Genomic DNA, 21,483 nt, shown 5'->3' with positions numbered 1-21,483 from the left:
AGATTCCTGGGTCTGAGTTTGAAGGGTGGCTTTCCATTTGAGGAGAGCTTCTGCTTCCTCAGTATAAGCAAAAACAGTTTTGGGTAAAGAAACCAATAGCATGAACATGGCAAGCAAAACAAGGGAGAGTGTAGAGTTCTCTGAGGTTGGTGATCCCATTTTCTTTTTTTTTTTGGGTTTACTATAGCTGATGTGCTGATGATGATTATGAGCTATTTTTGTTTGTGCATGTTGTATCTGTACAGTTCTACAAACTTAAATCGTGTTGTTTATTCTTGGCAAAGTAAAATGAGGATTAAAAATCTTGTTTGTGAAATCTAACTAACTCTGCCTGTGATGCACTTAATATGCTAATTTTTTCACACACAGTCGGTCCCAAGCCCGGGTTAAGGAGGAGTGTTGCGTTTGGTAGCTGACAGCGAGCATAAAATTTGTCAGATCATTATGATATGAATCTTTACCGAATATTTGCTGGGGCGTCCCCTACGAGTGACGCTTTGCACTTGAACCACCCGGGTGTAGCGAAAAGTGGGCGAGGATGGGCTAGGTTGTCACCCTGAAGCGACGTGCCGTGTCGGCGCCCTGGTATGGTGTCAAATATGCGAGGGTTCCTGCATCATTCTGGACGTGGGCAGGTAATGACGTTAGTTCAGGAAACTAAGATTAGATTAGCAACTTGGAACATAGGGACACTTATGGGTAAAAACATGGAAATTGTGGATACCATGATTAGAAGAAGAATTAATATAATTTGCTTTCAAGAAACTAAGTGGGCGGGGGAGAAAGCTAGAGAAATCGATAAATCAGGATTTAAACTTTGGTACACTGGAAAAGAAAAACATAAGAATGGAGTAGGCATTATTGTAGACAAAAGCTTAAAGATAGCGTTGTGGATGTAACTAGAGTAAAGGATAGAATTATAAAAATCAAGATGGTATTAGGACAAGAGATAATAAATATCATCAGTGCTTATGCTCCTCAAGTTGACTTAGCAGAAAATCTTAAGAGACAATTTTGGGAAGATATGGATAGTATTATACAAGGCATACCAGAGACTGAGAAAATATTTATAGGAGGAGATCTGAATGGACACGTTGGAAGAGATAATAAAAATTGTGAGAGGATACATAGATGATATGAACATGAAGATAAAAATGAGTCTGGGGAGATGATTTTAGACTTTGCTATGTCATATGATTTTAGTATAATGAATACTTGCTTTAAGAAGAGAGAAGAACACTTAATAACCTTTAAAAGTGGACAAAATAGAAGTCAAATAGATTTTTTTTAACTAGGAGGGTAGATCGTTTATCATGCAAGGATTGTAAAATTATTCCAGGTGAAAGTCTAACCACACAACATAGAGTCTTAGTGTTAGATATATGCATTAAAAAATGAAAGAAAAATGATAAAATAAACCAGTGTAGGAGAACTAGATGGTGGAACCTAAAAGGAGAAAATATAATAAAATTTAAAGATAAAATGATCAAAGATGGGGATTTGACCTTAAAGGATGGGATAGATTCAAATACTCTTTGAAATAGATTAGCTAGCTCTATTAAAAAGATAGCAAAAGAGATTTTAGGTGAATCAAGGGGAAGATTCTCAAATAGCAAAGAAAGTTGGTGGTGGGATAAAGATGTACAAAAAATTATAAAGACGAATTTGGTATAAAACGTGGCAAAAATGTAGAGACAGAGATAACTTTGAAAAATATAAGGAGGCAAGAAAAGATGCAAAAAGGGCCGTTAGTGAAGCTAAATATAGATCATTTAATAGTTTGTATGATAGATTAGGTACAAAAGAAGGGGAAAGAGATATATTTAAACTTGCTAAAGTTAGAGAAAGGAAGAACAAGGACTTAGGAAATGTAAAATATATAAAAAGTGAGGATGATAGTGTCTTGGTTAAGGACAAAGATATTAAAGAAAGATGGCGAAGTTACTTTAGTAAGTTGTTTAACGAAAACCAAATAGAAGGCTTAAATTTAGAATTGTCAAATGAGGAAAAGACTAAAAATATAAGATTTATTCGCAAAATTAGAGTTAACGAAGTTAAGTTTGCACTAAAAAAGATGAAAAATAGGAAAGTTATGGGACCAGATAACATCCCAATTGAAGTTTGGAAATGCTTGGGTGATAACGGAATTATATGGTTAACTAATTTATTTAATACAATTGTAAAAATTAAGAAAATGCCAGATGAATGGAGGAAAAGTACTTTAATACCTATATACAAAAATAGAGGAGATATTCAAAATTGTAATAACTATCTGGAATTAAACTTATGAGTCATACGATGAAGCTATAGGAAAGAGTAGTTGAACAAAGATTAAGGTTAGAAACGAAGATCTCTAAAAAATCAATTTGGTTTTATGCCTGGGAGATCTACCACAGAAGCTATTTATCTTTTAAGAAGATTAATGGAAAAGTTTAGGGAAAAGAAGAGGGGGACTTGCATATGATATTTATTGACCTTGAGAAAGCATATAATAGGATACCTAGGGAAGTTCTATGGTGGGTTTTAGAAAAAAAGGGTGTATGTTGTAGGTATACCGATGTCATTAAGGATATGTATAATGGAGTAATGACTAGTGTAAAGACTATAGATGGAGAAACTAAAGAATTTCCAATTACCATAGGTGTACATCAAGGATCTGCTTTGAGTCCTTATCTTTTTGCTTTAGTGATTGACCAATTGACTAAGAGTATTCAAAAGGAGGTTCCATGGTGTATGTTGTTTGCAGATGATATTGTATTAATTGATGAAAGTAGGGATGGAGTAGAGGTTGAGTTAGAATTATGGAGAGAAACTTTGGAATCTAGAGGCTTTAAGATAAGTAGAAATAAAACAGAATATATTAAATGTAATTTTAGTAATGATAGGAGGAATATTGGAGACAAAGTTAAACTTGATGATGAAGAAATAAATAGCACTTGTAGATTTCGATACCTTGGATCTATTATGCAGGCTGAAGGAGAAATTGTAGATGATGTAATGCATAGAATTAAAGCAGGTTGGGTAAAATGGAGAAGTGCTTCAAGTGTTCTATGTGATCGTAGAATACCCTTAAAATTGAAAGGGAAGTTTTATAAGACAGTTGTAAGACCAGTTATGCTATATGGATCAGAATGTTAGGCGACGAAGAAACATAATATCAAAAAAGTAAAAGTTGCCGAGATGAGGATGCTTAGATGGATGAGTGGTATAACATTGAAAGATAAATTAAGGAATGAACATATTCGTGGTAAGTTAGGTGTAGCTCCTATAGAAGATAAGATAAAGGAGGGATGACTCAGATGGTATGGACACTTGTAACATAGGCCTTATAGTGCACCTGTGAGGAAGAGTGACGTAGTTACTGTGGGGGGCAGTAGAAGGGGTAGGGGTAGACCTAAAATAACTTGGGAGGAGATAGTGAGTAAGGATTTAATATCCTTGAATCTATCAAAAGAAATGGTCCATGATCGCATAAATTGGCGGAAAATGATTCATATAGCCGACCCCACTTAGTGGGACTAAGGCTTGGTTTTGTTGTTGTTGTTGTTTTTGTGAAATCTAACTTGTGCTTATTTTATGATTTGTTTCTTTATTTTCTGGATAACATTTCCAGTCACCATGCATGTTTGCAGGCAGAAAGTGCATGTTAATGAACTACTTAAAGAAAAGAAAAAGAGAAAGAAGGTGGTGGGGCATTGACCCATTCTTCTCTAGCTTTCTATTGCCCCTCCAATTGCATCTATTTTTAAAATATAGACTTAGCACTACTGGTTTTCTGTAATACACAATGTGAAAGGTGGTCTAGTGCGAGTCATTCTTTAAGATTGAATATAAGCCAATAATGTGAACTTTGAGTTATTCATTGCTTAGTTTTATGAGATACACATAATGTAGTCTCTGTAATGCACAAACATGACTAGCTATTGCCTTTTATATCATTTTATTTTTATTGTGATTTGAAGAGACATGGATGGGTCATCTTTTAAAGGTAGATGAGTTCTCATAATGAGATTTTTGGGTTAGCTATTGCTTAATTTATTTATTGAAACAATAAATATGCAAAGTGTTTGAAAGACAGATTCTAATTCTAGACTATCTTAAAAACCACATTATCAGTTCCCTACTTAGTTTTCATTATTCATTTGAAGTTTAATATGACTTTGGTTGCTGATTTTTTTTTAATCTTTCTGCTCACTCACCTTCTTTTCCTGATAGGTAAGCAGAGCAAGGAAAAATCTGTGTTGTTCATTACTGACCTGGTGAGTGGTATCTTCATCTACAACCTTTTTCTCTGATGGCCTTGTATTTGCTGAAAATTGTGCAGATGCTCATTTTTGTCCTTGAATTAAATAATAATGAAAAATATGTAAAATAATAAAAATACAAAAGCATTCAATTTGAAAAACATTGCGAATAAAAATTAAAATTATTATAATTATTTTCCTTAATTTTCTGATTTCAAAACTCACTTTTTAGTGATACAAGAAAAAATTATTGTACTTGACAATTGAAAAATTGTAAAAATATTTTTAAAAAAATTTAATTTTTTTTAAAATTTTTAATAAATATATGGATATTTGATTTTAATTAATGTTTAATTTCAAAAGGTCATTTTATTTTAATTATTATTAAAATTAATGAATGATTTAATCTACAAAAGTTAATTTGTATGATAAAATAATAAGTAACATCATGCCAATTTATTTACAATTTTTTAAGAAACAAAAATTGAGAAAAAAAATAGAAAACTAGCAACGTAAGAAAAATGTTGTTACAATCTGTTTCTTTCACTGTGTTGAGATGAAAATAGAAAACTAAAATTAGAAATGATACCAAACAAGTCCCTAACTTTTTAAAGTGGGTTTGGAAGTTAAAAGTTATTTCATCAAATAGAAGAATTTGAGAATTTTAAAAGCTAAAATTCTCATAAATTTTACAGACGTCTCATAAAATTTGCATTACAGAACTTTTTTTATATTTAACAATTGACAAAGCCACAAGTATAGAGATGGGTGTAAGTGTTTCAAAAAATCAAATGTTAACTGGATTTGTAAAATTTTTGAAATCTTAAAAGAGTTTCATATTGTTTACTAAACATTAAACAGGTTTGTGAGATTTTTTAAAAAAATTCAGGCATATTTTTTTTTTTTTGTTCCTAAATTCAACTGGAGGTTGATATCTTTTCACCCCTAATGGTATATTGGGAAAAGTTTTATTGAAATGATTATGAAGGGAATGAATTGAAGCATGAGGGAGGAAAGCCAGCTCTCATGTGCCCTATGCCTTTTATTTATTTTCTATCTTAAGCTGCAACCTGTATTCTGCAAAGCAAGCAAGAAGCTGATCATCCTTGTGCCTTTTTTTCTTTGAGAAGTATGGGACAATAATGATAAAGTAGCTACTGTACTTTGTCCAAAGAAAAGACTTGGAGCTTGACTCAACGATAAGGATGCTACCTTCAAAAACACCATGGTAAAAACTTTAAATCTTGAAAATAATTTCTTTCAAGTATGAAGGTAAAATTATGTATATCTTGCCTTTTTAGATCGTCCATAGCGTGAAAATCTTGTGCATTGGGTGTTGCATATTTTTAGCATAGGCTAAAAATATTTGAAAACATAGTTTATTTGATAAATTAAAGTTTGATTATGTGACCCAAAACCCCTTAGATGAACTCTACTAGATTCAACCCACTTTTGAGGTTCATGGTCCAAGTGTGGGTCTAGACCATCTATGCCACACTTAGATTACATTTGAATTTGTGTGGATTTAAACAAAATATAATTTTATATTGTATTGAGAGAGAGAGAGAGAGAGAGGTGCTTCTTGGCTAGGCCCAAGAAAAAAAGTATTTTAAAATCAATTCTGAACTCTGATTTCAATTGGATAATCGAGACCCTTATTAAAAAATATAAAAATTGTTTTAAGTATTCATCCACAATTATTATATTGAATTAGTATGGCTGTTGAATATTCACTGTCATTTGAGTCATTTCTTATGACAGAGGTTTGAAACTTAATTACTAAATGAAGTTCATTATATATGAATTATTATGTTGATTATGTGTCATACATATACAATAAAGCAAAGAAAAAACAACAAATAACTAAGGAAGGGTTAGGAAGGACATTCTTAGCGTGTGGGACGCTGTATGGGAGGTTGGTCGTATTAAAATAGACATTGAAACCAGAACTTTTTCAATTGCAAGAAAGAAAAAGCTTTGGTTTCTGAGGCGTTCATTAAAGATTAAAAGTAAAATCTTTCAGAATATCGACTTCAATAGGAACTTGAGGCTACAAGAGGCTGTGTAAGTCAAGATTGCTAGAATATTTTTCTTTGTATGTGTAATAAAAAAAATCTTATAATTTTTTTAATAAAATAACCTGCATATGCGGCCTTTGAACACTCTCTCTCTCTCTCTCTCTTCGGTCCATCTTAACAATTTCTTCCAAACAAACAAGTTAACCTAATAAGAGTAAGTCACATATACTAACAGTTTCGATATAGGACAGCATAAGATTATTTGGATAAAAAAAAATGTCATATGTATGTGTGTATATATATATGTTTAATTGTTGTCACCAATATATACATTTTTAGTTCAATGCTATTCAACATTCAAGCAAAAGTTGATAAATAATTACCTCAAAACATTGATATTGTTGTCTGTTGTATATTTTAGCAAGAAATAATCATGATGTCTTGTTGTATGAGACACATTTATTAAGTGTTTTCAAATAGCAATAGAAAAAAAAATTTATTGAAATAAACAAAAAAAATTATATGACTTTAGGACAAAAGAAAAGAAACACAAATGAATTGAATTAAATTGAAGATGCACACGCATAACAAGTTTTGGTGCCTTCCCTCTCCTGTGTCTTCCATGCTCAGCAGTACAATTGTGTGTTCAAAGATTCAATGGCATATTCTTCTTCTTATAATGGTCTTTCAGGCTCCCTCTGATACTTCTAGAGAGCGTCAAATGGCACTGGCAGTAAGAACTGAAAGGAGCAAAACTCGAATTCGTCCTAGAAGGAAAATGCAGATGTCTCGGGCCTGTCATGACATAGGCCTGCATGGCAAGACACCAATGGGTGCAGGCCCATTCATGTCTTGTCATGTAGACCCATACACCTGCATTTACTGGTGCCTTGTTACTTGGGCTCAGGTCATCACGAGTCTGAGACATATAGTATGGTTGTGTTAAGAATAATCGGCTCCACCTATCAACCCAACTCACCTTGGACGATTATTTGTATAGCTATCCCTGCTTCATTTGGGGCTTCACCTTTCATTGGAAATCCAAATCTCAATCTTGCCAACTATAAAAAAAGAAAAGAAACACAAAAATGTCTTTATATTATTAAAAAATAGCTCATCTTATTTTAACGTAATATAGATGAATCATAACCTTTTTAGTTGAATTATATAAAATTAAGTAAAAATAATGCATTTAAAAGATATGAACAACTGAATAAAAATGCTATATTTATATGTACACATGCACATGTTTGCACATATGCATATGCATATATTGATTTATTTATTTATTTATATTTGCAGAAGATTTGAGGTGAGTTTCGGTTAAACGTAGCAGTACTCAGGGTAGGACAGATTCGAAATAGGAAAATACATTTTTTATTTATTGTCTTGAATTTGGTTTGGATTATAAGATTCATTCCAACTACTATACCTAATTCATTTGGGAACTAGCTACCAATTTGTCTTTATAGGGGTGAGCATAAAAAAATGTATGGTGTTGTAATGTACAGCTCAGTTAAAATGGAAAAAAAAAAGGGTTCATCACAGAGGTCATTTAGATGAAATTTTTCCCAACTTGGGAATGATTCCACTTGAGATGAAAAGAAATATGATGAGGGAGAAGAACTTGTTGAAAAGGAAAGTGAGAACGAGGAGTTAGGTCCTCTCGGAAGACTAGTGTAATTATCATATTATTCCTTTTCGTTCAATGAAAATATACCAAACAGTGGATCCCACACAATAGGATCTACACATAATTTAATGAGCTCACATAAAATTTTCCAAAATTTTATAAATGTTATTGATACTTTTATTTTAATACTATTTTAAATTCACTTGGTAATTTTATTTTATTTTAGTTAAAAAATTTGTACAAAAATAAACGCGAAAAGTTAATTCCACATATTAAAATATTGTAACCATAGATTGCAACAACTTAAAAACATAAAAATCTGATTTTAGATAGCACTAAAATTAACAATAGAGATAGAAAAATAGTAAGTAAATAATTACATTGTAATCTTGCTTTGCACTTTTCAAAAGAAAAAAAATAAAAAATAAAAAATAATACAAAACAAACCTTTACGTTTGGGTTGCTGAAATGTCTACTCTTAAGAGTAGACTCATTATAATATATAAGAAATAATTATTTTCAAATTTTATCATAAATATATGTATTCCATCATATTCTATATTGAACAAAATAGTACAAACTTTTGCATAAATAATTTTTTTTCATCTCTATTCAATTTCCATCGTAGTATTATTGCAGTCATTCTATATCTAAGAATAGATAATATTTTGTGAACTTGATTTATATATCTTTAAAAAGTTTACACCAAGCAAATGTCATATGAGTTTTACCTAAAAGGCCAAAATAATTTTTGAGGGTTTATGCAATTAAAGTGAAGACAATAACAAAATTGCAAATGGTTGAAGAAATGGAAACATAGTAAGGTTGGATATGATACAATTAATGTGAATATATACTTAAACCATAGGCAAAGTATTACTTCACAAGAAAAAAAAGTGAATTAAAATTGAACCATTTCAAATAGTCAATGAAATTCGATGAACAAAATTTTGAACCATTATCTACTCACAAATCAAATTGAATAGATCAACTTAAAACTAATACATTTCATGTAAAAATGATATAAGTCTACTTTTTGAGAAATTATTAAATGTATTGGATGTGTAATTATTAGCTTTATTGTAATTTCATTATGGGTATGGGTGTCCATAGGTTCAAACTTGAAGGGAGGTCTTTGGTATTTTAAAAACCTTAGGGGGAGGTCTTTGTCTTTTTGGCAAACCTTAGGGGAGGTTAGTGTTTTGTTGGGATATGAATCCTGCTCAAGATTAAATAACACACACACACACAAATAACACACAATATTTATGTGGTTCGGCCAATTTTGCCTACCTCCACGGGAGAGAAGTAACTTCACTATATATATATATATATATATATATATGGGTATACAGTGAAGGAGGAGGAGGATTACAACGCACTCAACTCACTCACATTAATACACACTCACAGTGCACTAATAATTATATCTTCACTCTCACTCTCTATCTGTGTGCATACAATGGAGGGGACGCACTCCTTTTATAGGAGGAGATCACTGCAGCCTAATTCTCTCCAAAAATCAATTTTCCTTCTTTGTCGAAAGGTAGGTGGAGTTGTTGCAACAAACAACAGCCCTTTTTGACAAAACAAATTGCAGCCATCTTCCATGTGAGGCCATCGAATTGCAGCAATAATATTCTTGCCTTCTAGATGAGGTGGGCCCTAACAAATCTTCTCTGCCCAACTCATGCGGAGAGTTCCACCAAACCTGTTGCGGTTGTACAAGTTTCGAGCTTTGACTTGGACATTATCTTAGTCATCATGTTTGATGCATTGTCATCAGTATGAATCTTCTCTATACTTAACTGCTTTGACTCCAACGCCTCACTAATCCAATGATATCCAACATCAATATGTTTCGACTTTGAATGGAAACTTGGATTCTTGTTAAGATGAATAGTGCTTTGACTATCACAATAGAGAACATACTTCTCTTGCTTGAGGTCAAGTTCCTCCAGAAACTTTTTCATCCATAGAAGCTCTTTGCTTGCTTCAGTGATGGTGATGTACTCTGCCTCAGTAGTAGACAATGCAACACATTTTTGTAGCTTTGATTGCCATGACACTGCTCCCCCTGAAAATGTCATCAGGTATCCTAAAGTAGACTTTTGGGAATCAATGTCACTGGCCATATTTGCATCTGTATAACCTTCCAACACAGGTTTGTCATGACCAAAACATAAACATAAATGAGAAGTACCTCTAAGATACCTGAGAATCCACTTGATGGCTTCCCAATGTTTTTTGCCAGGATTAGAAAGGAATCAACTGACTACTCCAACTGCACGAGCAATATCAGGTTTTGTGCATACCATGGTGTACATTAAGCTACCCACGGCTGAAGAGTCAAGGACTTTCTTCATTTCTTCTTTGTCATTTTCACTTGTAGGATATTGCTTGGAAGTAAGCTTGAGTGTCCTGCAAGTGGGCAACTGACTGGTTTTGCTTTGCTCATATTAAATCATTCTAGCACCTTCTCAATATACCTTTCTTGAGATAACCACAACCTTTTATTTTTCCTGTCTCGAAAGATCTTCATTCTGAGAATCTGTTTTGTTGAATCCAAATCCTTAATTGCAAAGGATTTGCTTAGTTCTTTCTTTAATTTTTCTATCTTCTTAGTATCACGACCAACAATCAGCATATCATCCACATAAAGCATGAGAATAATGAAATCATTACTAGAAAATTTCTTAATAAAAACACAGTGATCAGTTGTGAACTTGCTATACCCGTGCTCCATCATGAAGGAATCGAACTTCTTGTACCATTGTCTTGGTGCCTGTTTGAGGCCATACAAACCCTTTCTCAATTTACACACCAACTGTTCTTTTCCTTTGACCTCGAATCCTTCAGGTTGTTTCACGTAGTTTTCTTCTTTCAAATCACCATGGAGAAATGCAGTTTTTACATCAAGTTGCTCAATCTCCAAGTTCAGGTTGGCAACCAATCTGAGAACAACTCAAATAGATGACATCTTTATCACTGGCGAGAAAATCTCTTCAAAGTTAATGCCTTTTCTTTGACCAAAACTTTTCATAACTAGTCAGGCCTTGTACCTTGGTTCTGAGTTTCCTTCTTCACTTTCCAATTTAAACACCCATTTGTTGTTGAGTGCTTTCATTCCCTTTGGTAGTTCTACCAAATCATAAGTGTGGTTCTCATGCAAGGATTTCATCTCTTCTTGCATGGCCTTCAACCACTAAGTCTTGTGCTTATGTGACATGGCATCCTCATAAAATTCTGGTTCTCCCCCTTCATTTAGCAACACATGCTCATCTGGTGAATATCTGCTAGAAGGTTGACGCTCCGTGGTGGATCTTATTTGGGTTTCTACTGTTAGAGCTTCTTGATCACCTTCAGCTATTGGTTCATCAACTTGCCTGTTATCGTCATGCTCTTCTTATGGTTGTGGCAGTGAATCTGAAATCAGCTCGATTGGATTCTTGAGGACATGCTTTGGATTACTGGCTTTCTCCCAATCGTCAATAATTTGATCTTCAAAGAACACCGCATCTCTGCTTCGGAAGACTTTCCTGTTCTTTGGATCCCATAGTTTGTAGCCGAACTCATCAATACGATAACCGACAAAGACGCACTCTTTTGTCTTTGCATCAAGTTTGGTCCTTTCATCCCGAGGAATATGGACAAAAGTTTTACAACCAAACACCTTTAAGTGTTTATAAGATACATCTTTCCTAGTCCAGATCCTTTTAGGAATGTCACCTCCTAAAGGAACTTGAAGGAGAAAGGTTGATAAGGCTAACAACTGTAATTACGTGTAGTGAGTTTCTTGCTCATTTACTTATTTAAGGTCTGTTTGGTATAGCTTTGGAGCAAAAATGACTTCAGTGTGAAACTAATTCTAAGCTAGAATACAACATTTTAAGGGGTAAATGATTTAACTTGACATCGGCCTTATATATTGCTTCATTTTTCATCATAAAATGTTCTAAGTCAAAGTCAATTTCCATCCTAGAATGTAATTCATTAACCATTAGTTGTTGGCTAACCTATGAATTGTTTTGCTTTTGCACAATGAAATAGCTTTCAAATTTTCAATAATATGCTGTATCAAACAGACAGTTAATAGCTTACTAAAGTTATTTTAGTTTTGTTTTTGTAAAATGCTTACATGCCTATGCATTTTATCTTAAAGGTTTTCATCAAACAAAAAAAAAAAAAAGGGATAAGTAGACCCAAACCTCTTCTTATCAACTTGATATCTCGCAACTATTATATAGCACTCTTAGGAAGGAACTAAAAGATGATATCATAGCTCAAGAGCATTTCCTGAGTTGATAGTCAACAAAGAGGACTGTTGAATTTGCTTTGAGCTATAAAGACAACTTTATCAAGGTTTAGTTATGCAACCTAAGTTTCTGAAATTATATGCCTGTTTTGGACCTTAATTTTTTATTGTTGCAGTTGCAAGTGATCCTTCTTTTACTAGTTATTCAACACATGCCATGTGCCTCTAATATGTCTTTATTTATTACACTTTACTAATTTATTCGTTATATTCTTTTGCTTTTATAAATAACATAGTAACAACAAAAAACCAAGCTTGAAGTCTGACTAGGTGGGGTCCACTACATAAATTCTTTTTCACCAATTTACACCATCAAGGGGAGTCAAATGAAGGACTATTAAATCTTTACTATCTTATTTCAAGTTCTTTTAGCTCTACCCCCCTACCCCTTCTACTTTGACTAATGGTAACTAGCTCACTTCCCCTTATGCACTATTTGACCTATGTTGCAGATGCCCAAACTATCTGAGCCTCCTTTCCTTTGCTTAGCTTGTACAAATCTCCTAACTTATTGCGAATATGTTCATTCTATTTGTTTGTGATTTTCTGGACATCATGGTTTTCATCAAACAACTTTTTTGGACATCTTTCTGTTTTTCTAATTTAGTTAAATTGGTTAATGGGAAGATGAAGAAAACATGATTAGGGAATTGGATTTGGGAGGAGATGAGGTTATTTCTAATTCTAGTTTGATTGCCAATGATATTGCTAATTTTTTTTTTCCAATCTTTATTCAAAGGAGGATTTTTGTTGGCCTATGATTGAGGGTTTAGATTGGAATCCCATTTCCAAGGATCATGGAGTTGGTTGGAAAGACCTTTTGAGAATGAGTAAGTGAAGGCAACTGTATTTGGGATGGAGAGGGATAAGGCTCCACGTCTAGATGGGTTTAATTTGGCCTTTTTTTCAAGATTGTTAGGATGTGGTTAGGGTGGATTTGTTAAAGGTCCTTAAAGAATTTTATACTAGTGGGATTCTTAGCAAGAGCATTGATTCCACTTTCATAGCTTTGGGACCTAAGAGGAATAGATCTATTAAAAGTGATTTTAGGCCTATTAGTTTAGTGACTAGTGTGTATAAGATCATTGCTAAATTTCTTGCTAATAGGTTGAGTGTGGTGCTAGGCGATACTATTTCTAAATTCTAGGGCTCAAAGTGCATTATCTGGAGGGGAGGAAGGGTAGGCAGATTGGTGATGCTATTTTGATTGCTAACGAGGTTGTAGAGGAGGTTTGTAGGAACATGGATAAGGGCATTCTTTTTAAATTGGATTTTGATAAGCTTATGATAGTGTTAGTTGGAATTTTTTGCATAATGTGTTGGCTAGAAAAGGTTTTGGGGAGAGATGGAGGATTTGGATGAAGGGTTGCTTGTCTAGTGCTTTTCTCTTAGCTATTGTGAGTGGAGAATCTAAATCGTAGTTTAGAGCAACAAGAGGTGTTAGACAAGGGGATCCATTGTCACCTTTTTTGTTTGCTTTGGTTGTTGACGTTTTGAGTAGAAATGGGGAGAGGGCAGTTGATAAGGGTTTAGTTAAAGGGCTGGAAGTTGGTAGGGAGGGGTTTTGTGAGTCCCATCTTCAGTTTGATAATGATACTATATTTTTTATTCATGATCAAGAGATTCTCTTGTGAAAATTTTGACTCTTCAAATATTTGAGAGGGTTTCTAGGCTTTATATTAATTTTGGGAAGAGTGGTATAGCAGCTATCAATTTGATGTCTAGTAGGTCTAGGGAGTTGGCTTTGTTAGCAGGTTGTGGGTTTTTGGATTGGCTCTTCTCTTGTCTAGGTGTCTTGTCCTAGGTCTATGGTTTCTTGCAATCTCCACTAGAGGTGGAGAGTCTCCAAGCATTTGGATGGGTGGAAAGGTGTGTTATTTTCTTTAGGGGGTTGCATAACTCTTATTCAAGCTTGTCTTTTAGTAGCCAACTTCATACTTTGTTTGCTTTTAGGAATCCAATGGGGATGGCCAGTAAGATTTTGAAGATCATGTGAGATTTCCTTTGGTCGGGGGTTGGAGGTAAGAGAGATCATCTTGTTGGCACGAAGTGTCTATAGGTCTAGGTTGGAGGGGGTTTGGGTATTGGTTAGTTGGTGTCTAAAAACGTTGCTCTTTTGGCTAAAGGGTTATGATGGTTTCCTTTATAGGTGTCATTTCGGCAGCATAGAGTCATTAAAAGTAAATTTGGTATGCATGTGATTGGTTGGGATGCTAATTTAGGAATTAGATGTTCTTCAAAAAGCCTATGGAGGTGTATTTCTCAGTCTTAACCCCCCTTCCTCTTTTTGTCCCTCACACTATGTTTGTTTTTGGTAATCATTCTCATATTTGTTTTTAGGAAGACTTTTGGGTTGGTAATTTTTAAAAAGTACACAATCCAATATAGGTAGTTCTGTAGTTGTGAGTAGTTATGAAAAGTTAGTCTGATGTATTTATATCGTAGTTATAAGTAGTCAAGGTTTCATCATGGAAAATTTAATATTTTTCAGCCCTACCATTCAACAAGGATATTTTTCAAAGAATAAAACCCTGGACTGGAAAAAGAAGAAGAATGGGTTATGGGTACTAACAGGTCAGTTATTGATGATATATTCATGTGTTAGATATAAACAGTTGAGGATTGTTATGGATGCCTAATATTTTCTTATATTATCATCATCTGTGCCATTTTACGAACATATTTTGAATAATAAAAAGTGGACATTTTTCTGTATAGATGTGGCGGAAAGCTTCTTATTACTCAACATGTATGATGGCTCAATAAGGCTTGTTTTTAAGGTTTTGGCTTATTGTAAAAAAAAAAGAAGCTATAAGCCTATGTAGTTTCTCCTAGGTCTTTATAATTTTATATATTAGCCACACTGGAAATTCCACTTATGAGAGCGGTCTTGCATTGGAAAATTAAGAAGAGGATGAGTGACTTATATACATGGTTGGGCCCAAGATTTAACAGTCTAAGCTTTTGCGTCAAGTTGGTGCTAACCTATGTATATCAAGTCCGTTTGCAAGAACTCCCTCAGTGCTAATAAGTGGTATTAAAGTCGATGGTTTGTAATTGTACACCATATAATTTTTTAGGGTAAAAGACATTGACCTCTCTAGAGGTTTGGCAAAAAACAATAACCTCTCTTGAGGTTTCAAAAATTCCAAGGACCTTTCCTAAGGTTTCAAGATTTCCAGGGACCTCCCCTAAGGTTTGCCTAAAAGACACAAACTTCTATATTTTACGGAAAAAAAAAAGTTTTTTGAGGGACAAACCTTAGGTGAGGTTTGTGGCATTTTTGAAATTTCAAGGGAGGTTTATGGCATTTTTGAAACCTTAGGAAAGGTTCTTGTCTTTTTATCAAACCTCAGAGGAGGTAAGCATCTTTTGCCCAATTTTTTATTCCAACCCACCTGAGGTTTGTCAAAAAAGCACAGCCCTCCCCTCAAAAAACATCACCCCAATGTACCAAGCATGAGGTTAATGGAAGGAATTATGAGAAAATATCTTGATAGATGAAGAAGCATTTCATTGTTTGAGTGCCAAAAGTGGGACTATACTTGAATTATCTTCGAAGTCAGCTGTGAGCTACACTCATGGCTGCATGGAATGGGACTTCTTCATAATACCTCTAGTTGCATCCATTGCTTGGATGGGGTTTGTGAGCAGAGTTTTATATTACTCTATATTCTTTTTCACTGGGAAAACACTTCAGGGACTTGTTGCTAGGAAAAATAAGACCAATTAATTCTCTACCATGTTTTTTCTTTGCTATATTTCCTTTAGCTGCCAAGTTATTAACCCAATGTTTGCAATGATGAAATGGAATTGAATGGGAGTGGAATGGAATGAAAAATTATATGATGAATATGTACAATTATGAAGTGCCATTCCGTTCCATCTTGTGTACCAAACAAATGATAAGTTCCCTTTGGCTCCTCTTTGGTCTCTGTCTGGGTGTGCCACGATTCTTTCTAACTTTGAGATTTTCTATTTTGTATCTGAAAGGTGGCCATGCTTGGGAGGCATTTCTCCTCTTGAAGAATATGGCATGTATCAAGAATTTCTCCTTTGGAATGATATTGTGATTCAGAACTGGAAGAGTAATTTAAAATGCAAATCAGCAACTAGAAACTAAGACCATTCCATTTGAATAGTAGCAAAAGGATAGGCTAGTATCATTCCAGAAAAGAAAAACATAAACAAATGGATTTATATTTTCTCTTAACCTTCATTTGGGAGCATGGATTTGGGTTTTGGGTAGATTTGGACAAATTTCAATATAATTTTATATTACATATTATCCAAATCCAATACAAACTCAAATGTAAGGCCTATCCAAACATGGAATTAGGAGATCCAGTAGTTAAAAGCTTGCGATTTCTACGTTGGAAGTCTCTAGGAGGGGTGGGAAGGGTTATAGGATGTAGATGGGTTGCCTTACAGGAGCAAATGGATATATATATTTTTGTGCCAAGCACTGTAATACATATATAGTATAAGAGAAACAGCTAGAAGAGAGAACAAATCTACAAACACGCACTGAAAGGACCAAGCTCGAAGGAAAAGATACCATGAGGTGCTTGCTTCATCTGATATAATATAAGTTGCATACTCGAATGGAAACTGAGTAGATGGCACCACAACTAGTTCCATTAATTCATTTTATTATATTTTTTTTTTAGTTTGAGGGTGTGGTGGAGGGCAATGCCCTCTCTTACACTTTCCCCCGCCACCGCCCTGGAAGTAGGGTGGCCTTGGACTTGGCTTAATGACACTTTTCATCACGATCTCATTGGACTTCTTACTAGTGTCTTCTGCAATAAACAAGAATGTCATAAAATATTAATTGTTACATAATTCTCTAACAATTTAACTTGAAAATTAGCATGCAAGTTACTTCAAAATATCAAACACGCACACACACACACACGCACTCACATGTGTGTCAAGAATTGTACTAGATACACTGTTATATGGAATGAAGGAGAATTTTGGAAAAATAAAGATGGCTACTTTAACCACTTGCTTCCTTTCTCAACACATTAAAAATCCTGTATGGGGAGACATGCAGGGTCCTTAGTTTAACCACTTGATTTTAAAGGCTGATGCTGTTAGATCATGCCAGTAGCTGCAACAATCAAAACTAAAGTAGCATCATGCATGCTTACCAATTTGTGCAATCTGTGTTGCTGGTTCTACCAACATCAGTTTTGCTGAAAGTAGGAGGACAATACAGATGCTGAGAGAGGCCGCATGAGCCATGTTGATTGTTAATTATGACAAAGAAGTTGCTACGTGCAAAGTGTTATTAAGCTCTGTAGTAGCACTTCGCTTTTATAACTAGCTAGCTACTAGCTAGGTTGTTTGAGGAAGAACGTACATACAAGTGGGTCTTCTAAGAAATGATCCCCCTTTGTTGCGAATCTTTAATAGTTTGTTTTAGCTAATTGTTTAATGTTTGCTCCACCCATTTTACTACAGTACCAATCCATCACACACCTTAAAATAAAATAGAAGAGGAAAAGCTGCAGGCCACCACCATAATAATTTGGGGGGGGGGGGGGGGGGGGTGGGGGGTGCGGGTTGTTTTCTGCCATAATGTGCTTGACAGAATCATATACCAACCACTAGAGCTGTAGGGGGCTAGATGACTTTTTTTGGGAGCTTTTCTTCTACAATTATTGGCACCTCGTGGGAGAGGTCCTCTTTTCTATTGAATCCTTCTTCAATACAAAGTTTATTCGTATTCATATATAGGATACAACTCGGGCCTTTAGTTTTTCACCTTTGGAACTTGGAAAATACCAAGGAAAGGAAAATATGAAAGAATTTGTATTTTCATGTTTAGTTGTCAAGAAAGGTAAATTCTGATTCTACCCATAATCAATATCTGATTTTTTCATATTTTCAATCAGATTAAAATAAACTTTCATTTTCAATAGTATTTAACATAGAAAGGAAATATAACGGAAAATAAGTTTTCTCTCTTTTTTTTTTTCCAAGTAAAATCCTTATCCAACAAACCCTAAAAGGATTATCTAATTTGCAGCACCAAGGCCAGACATAGTTGCCCATCTGTTGCACTGGCCCATGAGTTGCGCCCCCGGTCCTTAATTTTTCTGTTTGGTAACTTTTTCTGAGGCCTATTTTATATATCTCATGGACTTATTCAAGGTCAGTTTGGGGTAGCTTTGGAGCACAAATGATTTCAGTGCAAAACTACTTATAAGCTAGGATACAACAGTATCAGGTAAGCGATTCAATCAATTTCCAACTCCAAGAATGTAATTCATTAACCAGTTTTGATGGCTCACCTATGAGTTTTTTTGCACAATGAAATAGCTCTCAAATTTTCAATTTTTGTGCTGTCTCAGCTTGAACAGAGTTAATAGCCTAGCCAAGCTTAATTTTTCTTTTTTCTTAAAAAGCTTACATGTCTAATATAAGCAAAGACGGGATAAATAGACTCAAACCTCTTTTTGTACCTTCCCTTTCTATCTAATATAAGTATTGTAAATTATATGATAGACTTTATCCCAAAGCTGACAACCTACACAGCACTATTTCACCAGCTTTTGAAAAAGAAAGATGTGCCCCTTTAGGAAGCTAAACACCTAGAAGCGGTAAAATCACTCAAAAAAAAATGACCAGCTTCTTTCATTGTCAAAAAGAAAAAAGAAAAAAGAAAAAATTGTTTCATTGCAATGGGAAGTGACTAATAATGTTCACATACAAGCTGCATAGTGGTCCTTTTTTTTTTTTTTTTTTTTCTTGTTTACTATAGCTGATCTGCTGATTGTGATTATGAGCTATTTCTATTTGTGCTTGCTGTATGATATGTGTGCATTTCTGCAAACTTTAAAAGTGTTCTCTGGCAAAATAAAATGAGGACTAAAAGTCTTGTTTGTGAAATCTAACTTGTGCTTGTTTTTTATCCTTTGGTGTATTTATTTTCATGTTTGCATGTAAGAAGTGCATGTTAATTAACTCGAAGTTAAAGAAAAGAAAGAGAGAAGGATAGGGCGGCGGGGCATAGATGGATTCTGCTGTTGCTTTCTATAGACACAATAGTGCTCCCTCCAATTGCATGTATTATTGAAAATTACCTGTTGGGAAGATAGATTTATTTACTTATTTTTTTGGGGGGCCCTATACAACATTATTGATTCCCTGTAATACACAATATGGAAGGTGGTTTAAAGTAAGTCATTTTATATTATTGAAAATCAATGCTATCGAACACTACCTTAAATTCATAGGCAAGTTCCAATTATATTTGAAATTTAGTTTACAAATTTAGAATTGCATTCAACATTTAACACTTAATTTTATTAAATTTTTCCTTAGATGGCTACAAGTTTAATTGTAATTAGTTCTCCAAAAAATTAATAATAATTATCAACTTAAAAGCTTAGTTAATTCCTTTACTCCTAATTGTGATGGTCATGCGTATTGTTGGAACATTGTCTTCGTTATTTGCTTGCCTTCTATAACTTTTTTCTCCCAAATTTTTTCAAAGATAACTTTTGATTTTCTCGGCCTAAAAAAAAATTATGTTGGACTTGAACTAAACAACAGTAATACCCATATCAACCTCTCACCTCATCTCAAGATTCAAACCAGAGACTCCAACCAAATTGTCATAGGTGGAGTATTTTGGTGACACTCAAAAGAAGAATTCTTTTGACTTGTTACTTGAAGTGCTACTTAAAAAAAAAAAATTCTAAAATGTTTGGGACTTATATGTTGGAACGTTCAGAGATGAAAGTAGGAATTTATTAGCACAAAAACATCTCATCATACAAGCATGCATCGGTTTTGCATGTTCACATAGTATATGATCAAGCACACACAAACAAATAGACATTTATATCTTCTAATTACTAGCTAGCTAGTTAAAAATTAAAGCAATCCGACAGTGATTGCACTTTAAGAGTGATTGCAATACAATCAATTAGGAAAGATAAATAAGCTAAATAATTATTGACTCCATGTAATCATGCATTTGATATCATTCAACTTAAGGGTGCCTGTGTAATAGTGGGCAACGAACTCATTTGTGGCCTTGATTGTATGACTTTTCGGGACCTATTATGTCTAGTGCTCTGCACCCACTAGATGTAAGCGAGTACCTTTATTGCTATTAATGTTGTATCTCTCAACTTGGATACCACAATGCGAACCTTGGAAAGTTTTAAAATAAGTTGGAGGAATTCGCATGTCCTCCAAACATAGAACGTGCAAGGCTTTAAATCCAAATACGTTACTTACAATGGAAGTAAAAGATATTCCTGCTTGGATGTCGGCACAAAATCAACCTCATGAAAATTTTATAATCCCCAAGGAGTTCTATCCCATGAAAATGCTCTTTAATGGAACTTTAACTAATTACAATCCAGAAACTATCGATTTCTTTTGGCAGGCCTAGGTGCTATTTAGTTGCACTTAGTTTATCTTTAAAGAGGGTTTTTTAAGATTTTAGTATTTAAAATTCAATAATTAAATCAACCTTATTTTGTAAACCTTTTGGTTAGTGTTGAATTATTTCTAATTTAATAAGGTGTTTATTGAGATGTAATTTTGGGCATTTTTCCTCCTAGATAATATAAATTCCATAATATTCCAAAACACACTTCTCTTTATTTTCCAAATCCATATATTAATGATTAGTTATTTTCTAGTGACTGAAAAATCAGAATTTACATTGCTTTTAATCTAAATTGTATTGTGTTTCAACCTAATCTCCACAAATTTAGATTCAAATCTTGAAATTAATGTCCCCAAACACTACCTTAAATTCATAGGCAAGTTCCAATTATATTTAGAATTCAGTTTTCAGATTCACAACTGCATTCAACATTTAACAGGTAATATTTAATTTTATCAAAGCGGCTAGAAGTTTGATTTTAATTATTTCTCAAAAAATTAATTAATAATAATTGTCATCTTAAAAACCTAGTTACTCCTTTACTCCTAATTGTGATGATCATGCATGTTGGAACATGTCTTTTGTATTTGCTTGCATTCTTCTACTATTTTTTTTCAACCAATTTTTCTGGGCAACCTTTAATTTTCTTGGCCAATTAAGATCTATGTTGAACTTAAATTATACAATGATCGGCATCCTATCGACCTCTCATCTCAAGATTCAAACCTGATACTTGAACCAAAATTATCATTGTAATTTCATGTTCTAGTGTTGTTATATGGAATTTGGCGGTACTTAAATGAAGTATTCTTCTGACCTATTACTCGAAAAGCTTCTTCCAAAAATAAATTTAGTAA

The 21,483-nt window shown here is 33.8% G+C and overlaps 2 long non-coding RNA genes across 2 annotated transcripts; one reads left to right on the top strand and one right to left on the bottom strand.

Moving 5' to 3' along the window:
- The first annotated feature begins 18 nt into the window (after positions 1 to 18).
- On the top strand, positions 19 to 19,374 carry LOC131163664 (uncharacterized). Its single transcript, XR_009139083.1, has 4 exons — positions 19 to 145; positions 4,216 to 4,259; positions 5,375 to 5,472; positions 19,172 to 19,374. It is a non-coding gene; the product is annotated as an uncharacterized LOC131163664 (long non-coding RNA).
- Positions 16,764 to 17,489, bottom strand: LOC131163665 (uncharacterized). Its single transcript, XR_009139084.1, has 2 exons — positions 17,367 to 17,489; positions 16,764 to 17,012 (listed from the first exon to the last, which is right to left on the bottom strand). It is a non-coding gene; the product is annotated as an uncharacterized LOC131163665 (long non-coding RNA).
- Positions 19,375 to 21,483: the final 2,109 nt, after the last annotated feature.

This window comes from Malania oleifera, chromosome 9 (genome assembly GCF_029873635.1).
Source record: "Malania oleifera isolate guangnan ecotype guangnan chromosome 9, ASM2987363v1, whole genome shotgun sequence".
Lineage (NCBI taxonomy): Eukaryota > Viridiplantae > Streptophyta > Magnoliopsida > Santalales > Ximeniaceae > Malania > Malania oleifera.
This window is presented reverse-complemented; position numbering and strand designations above follow the sequence as displayed.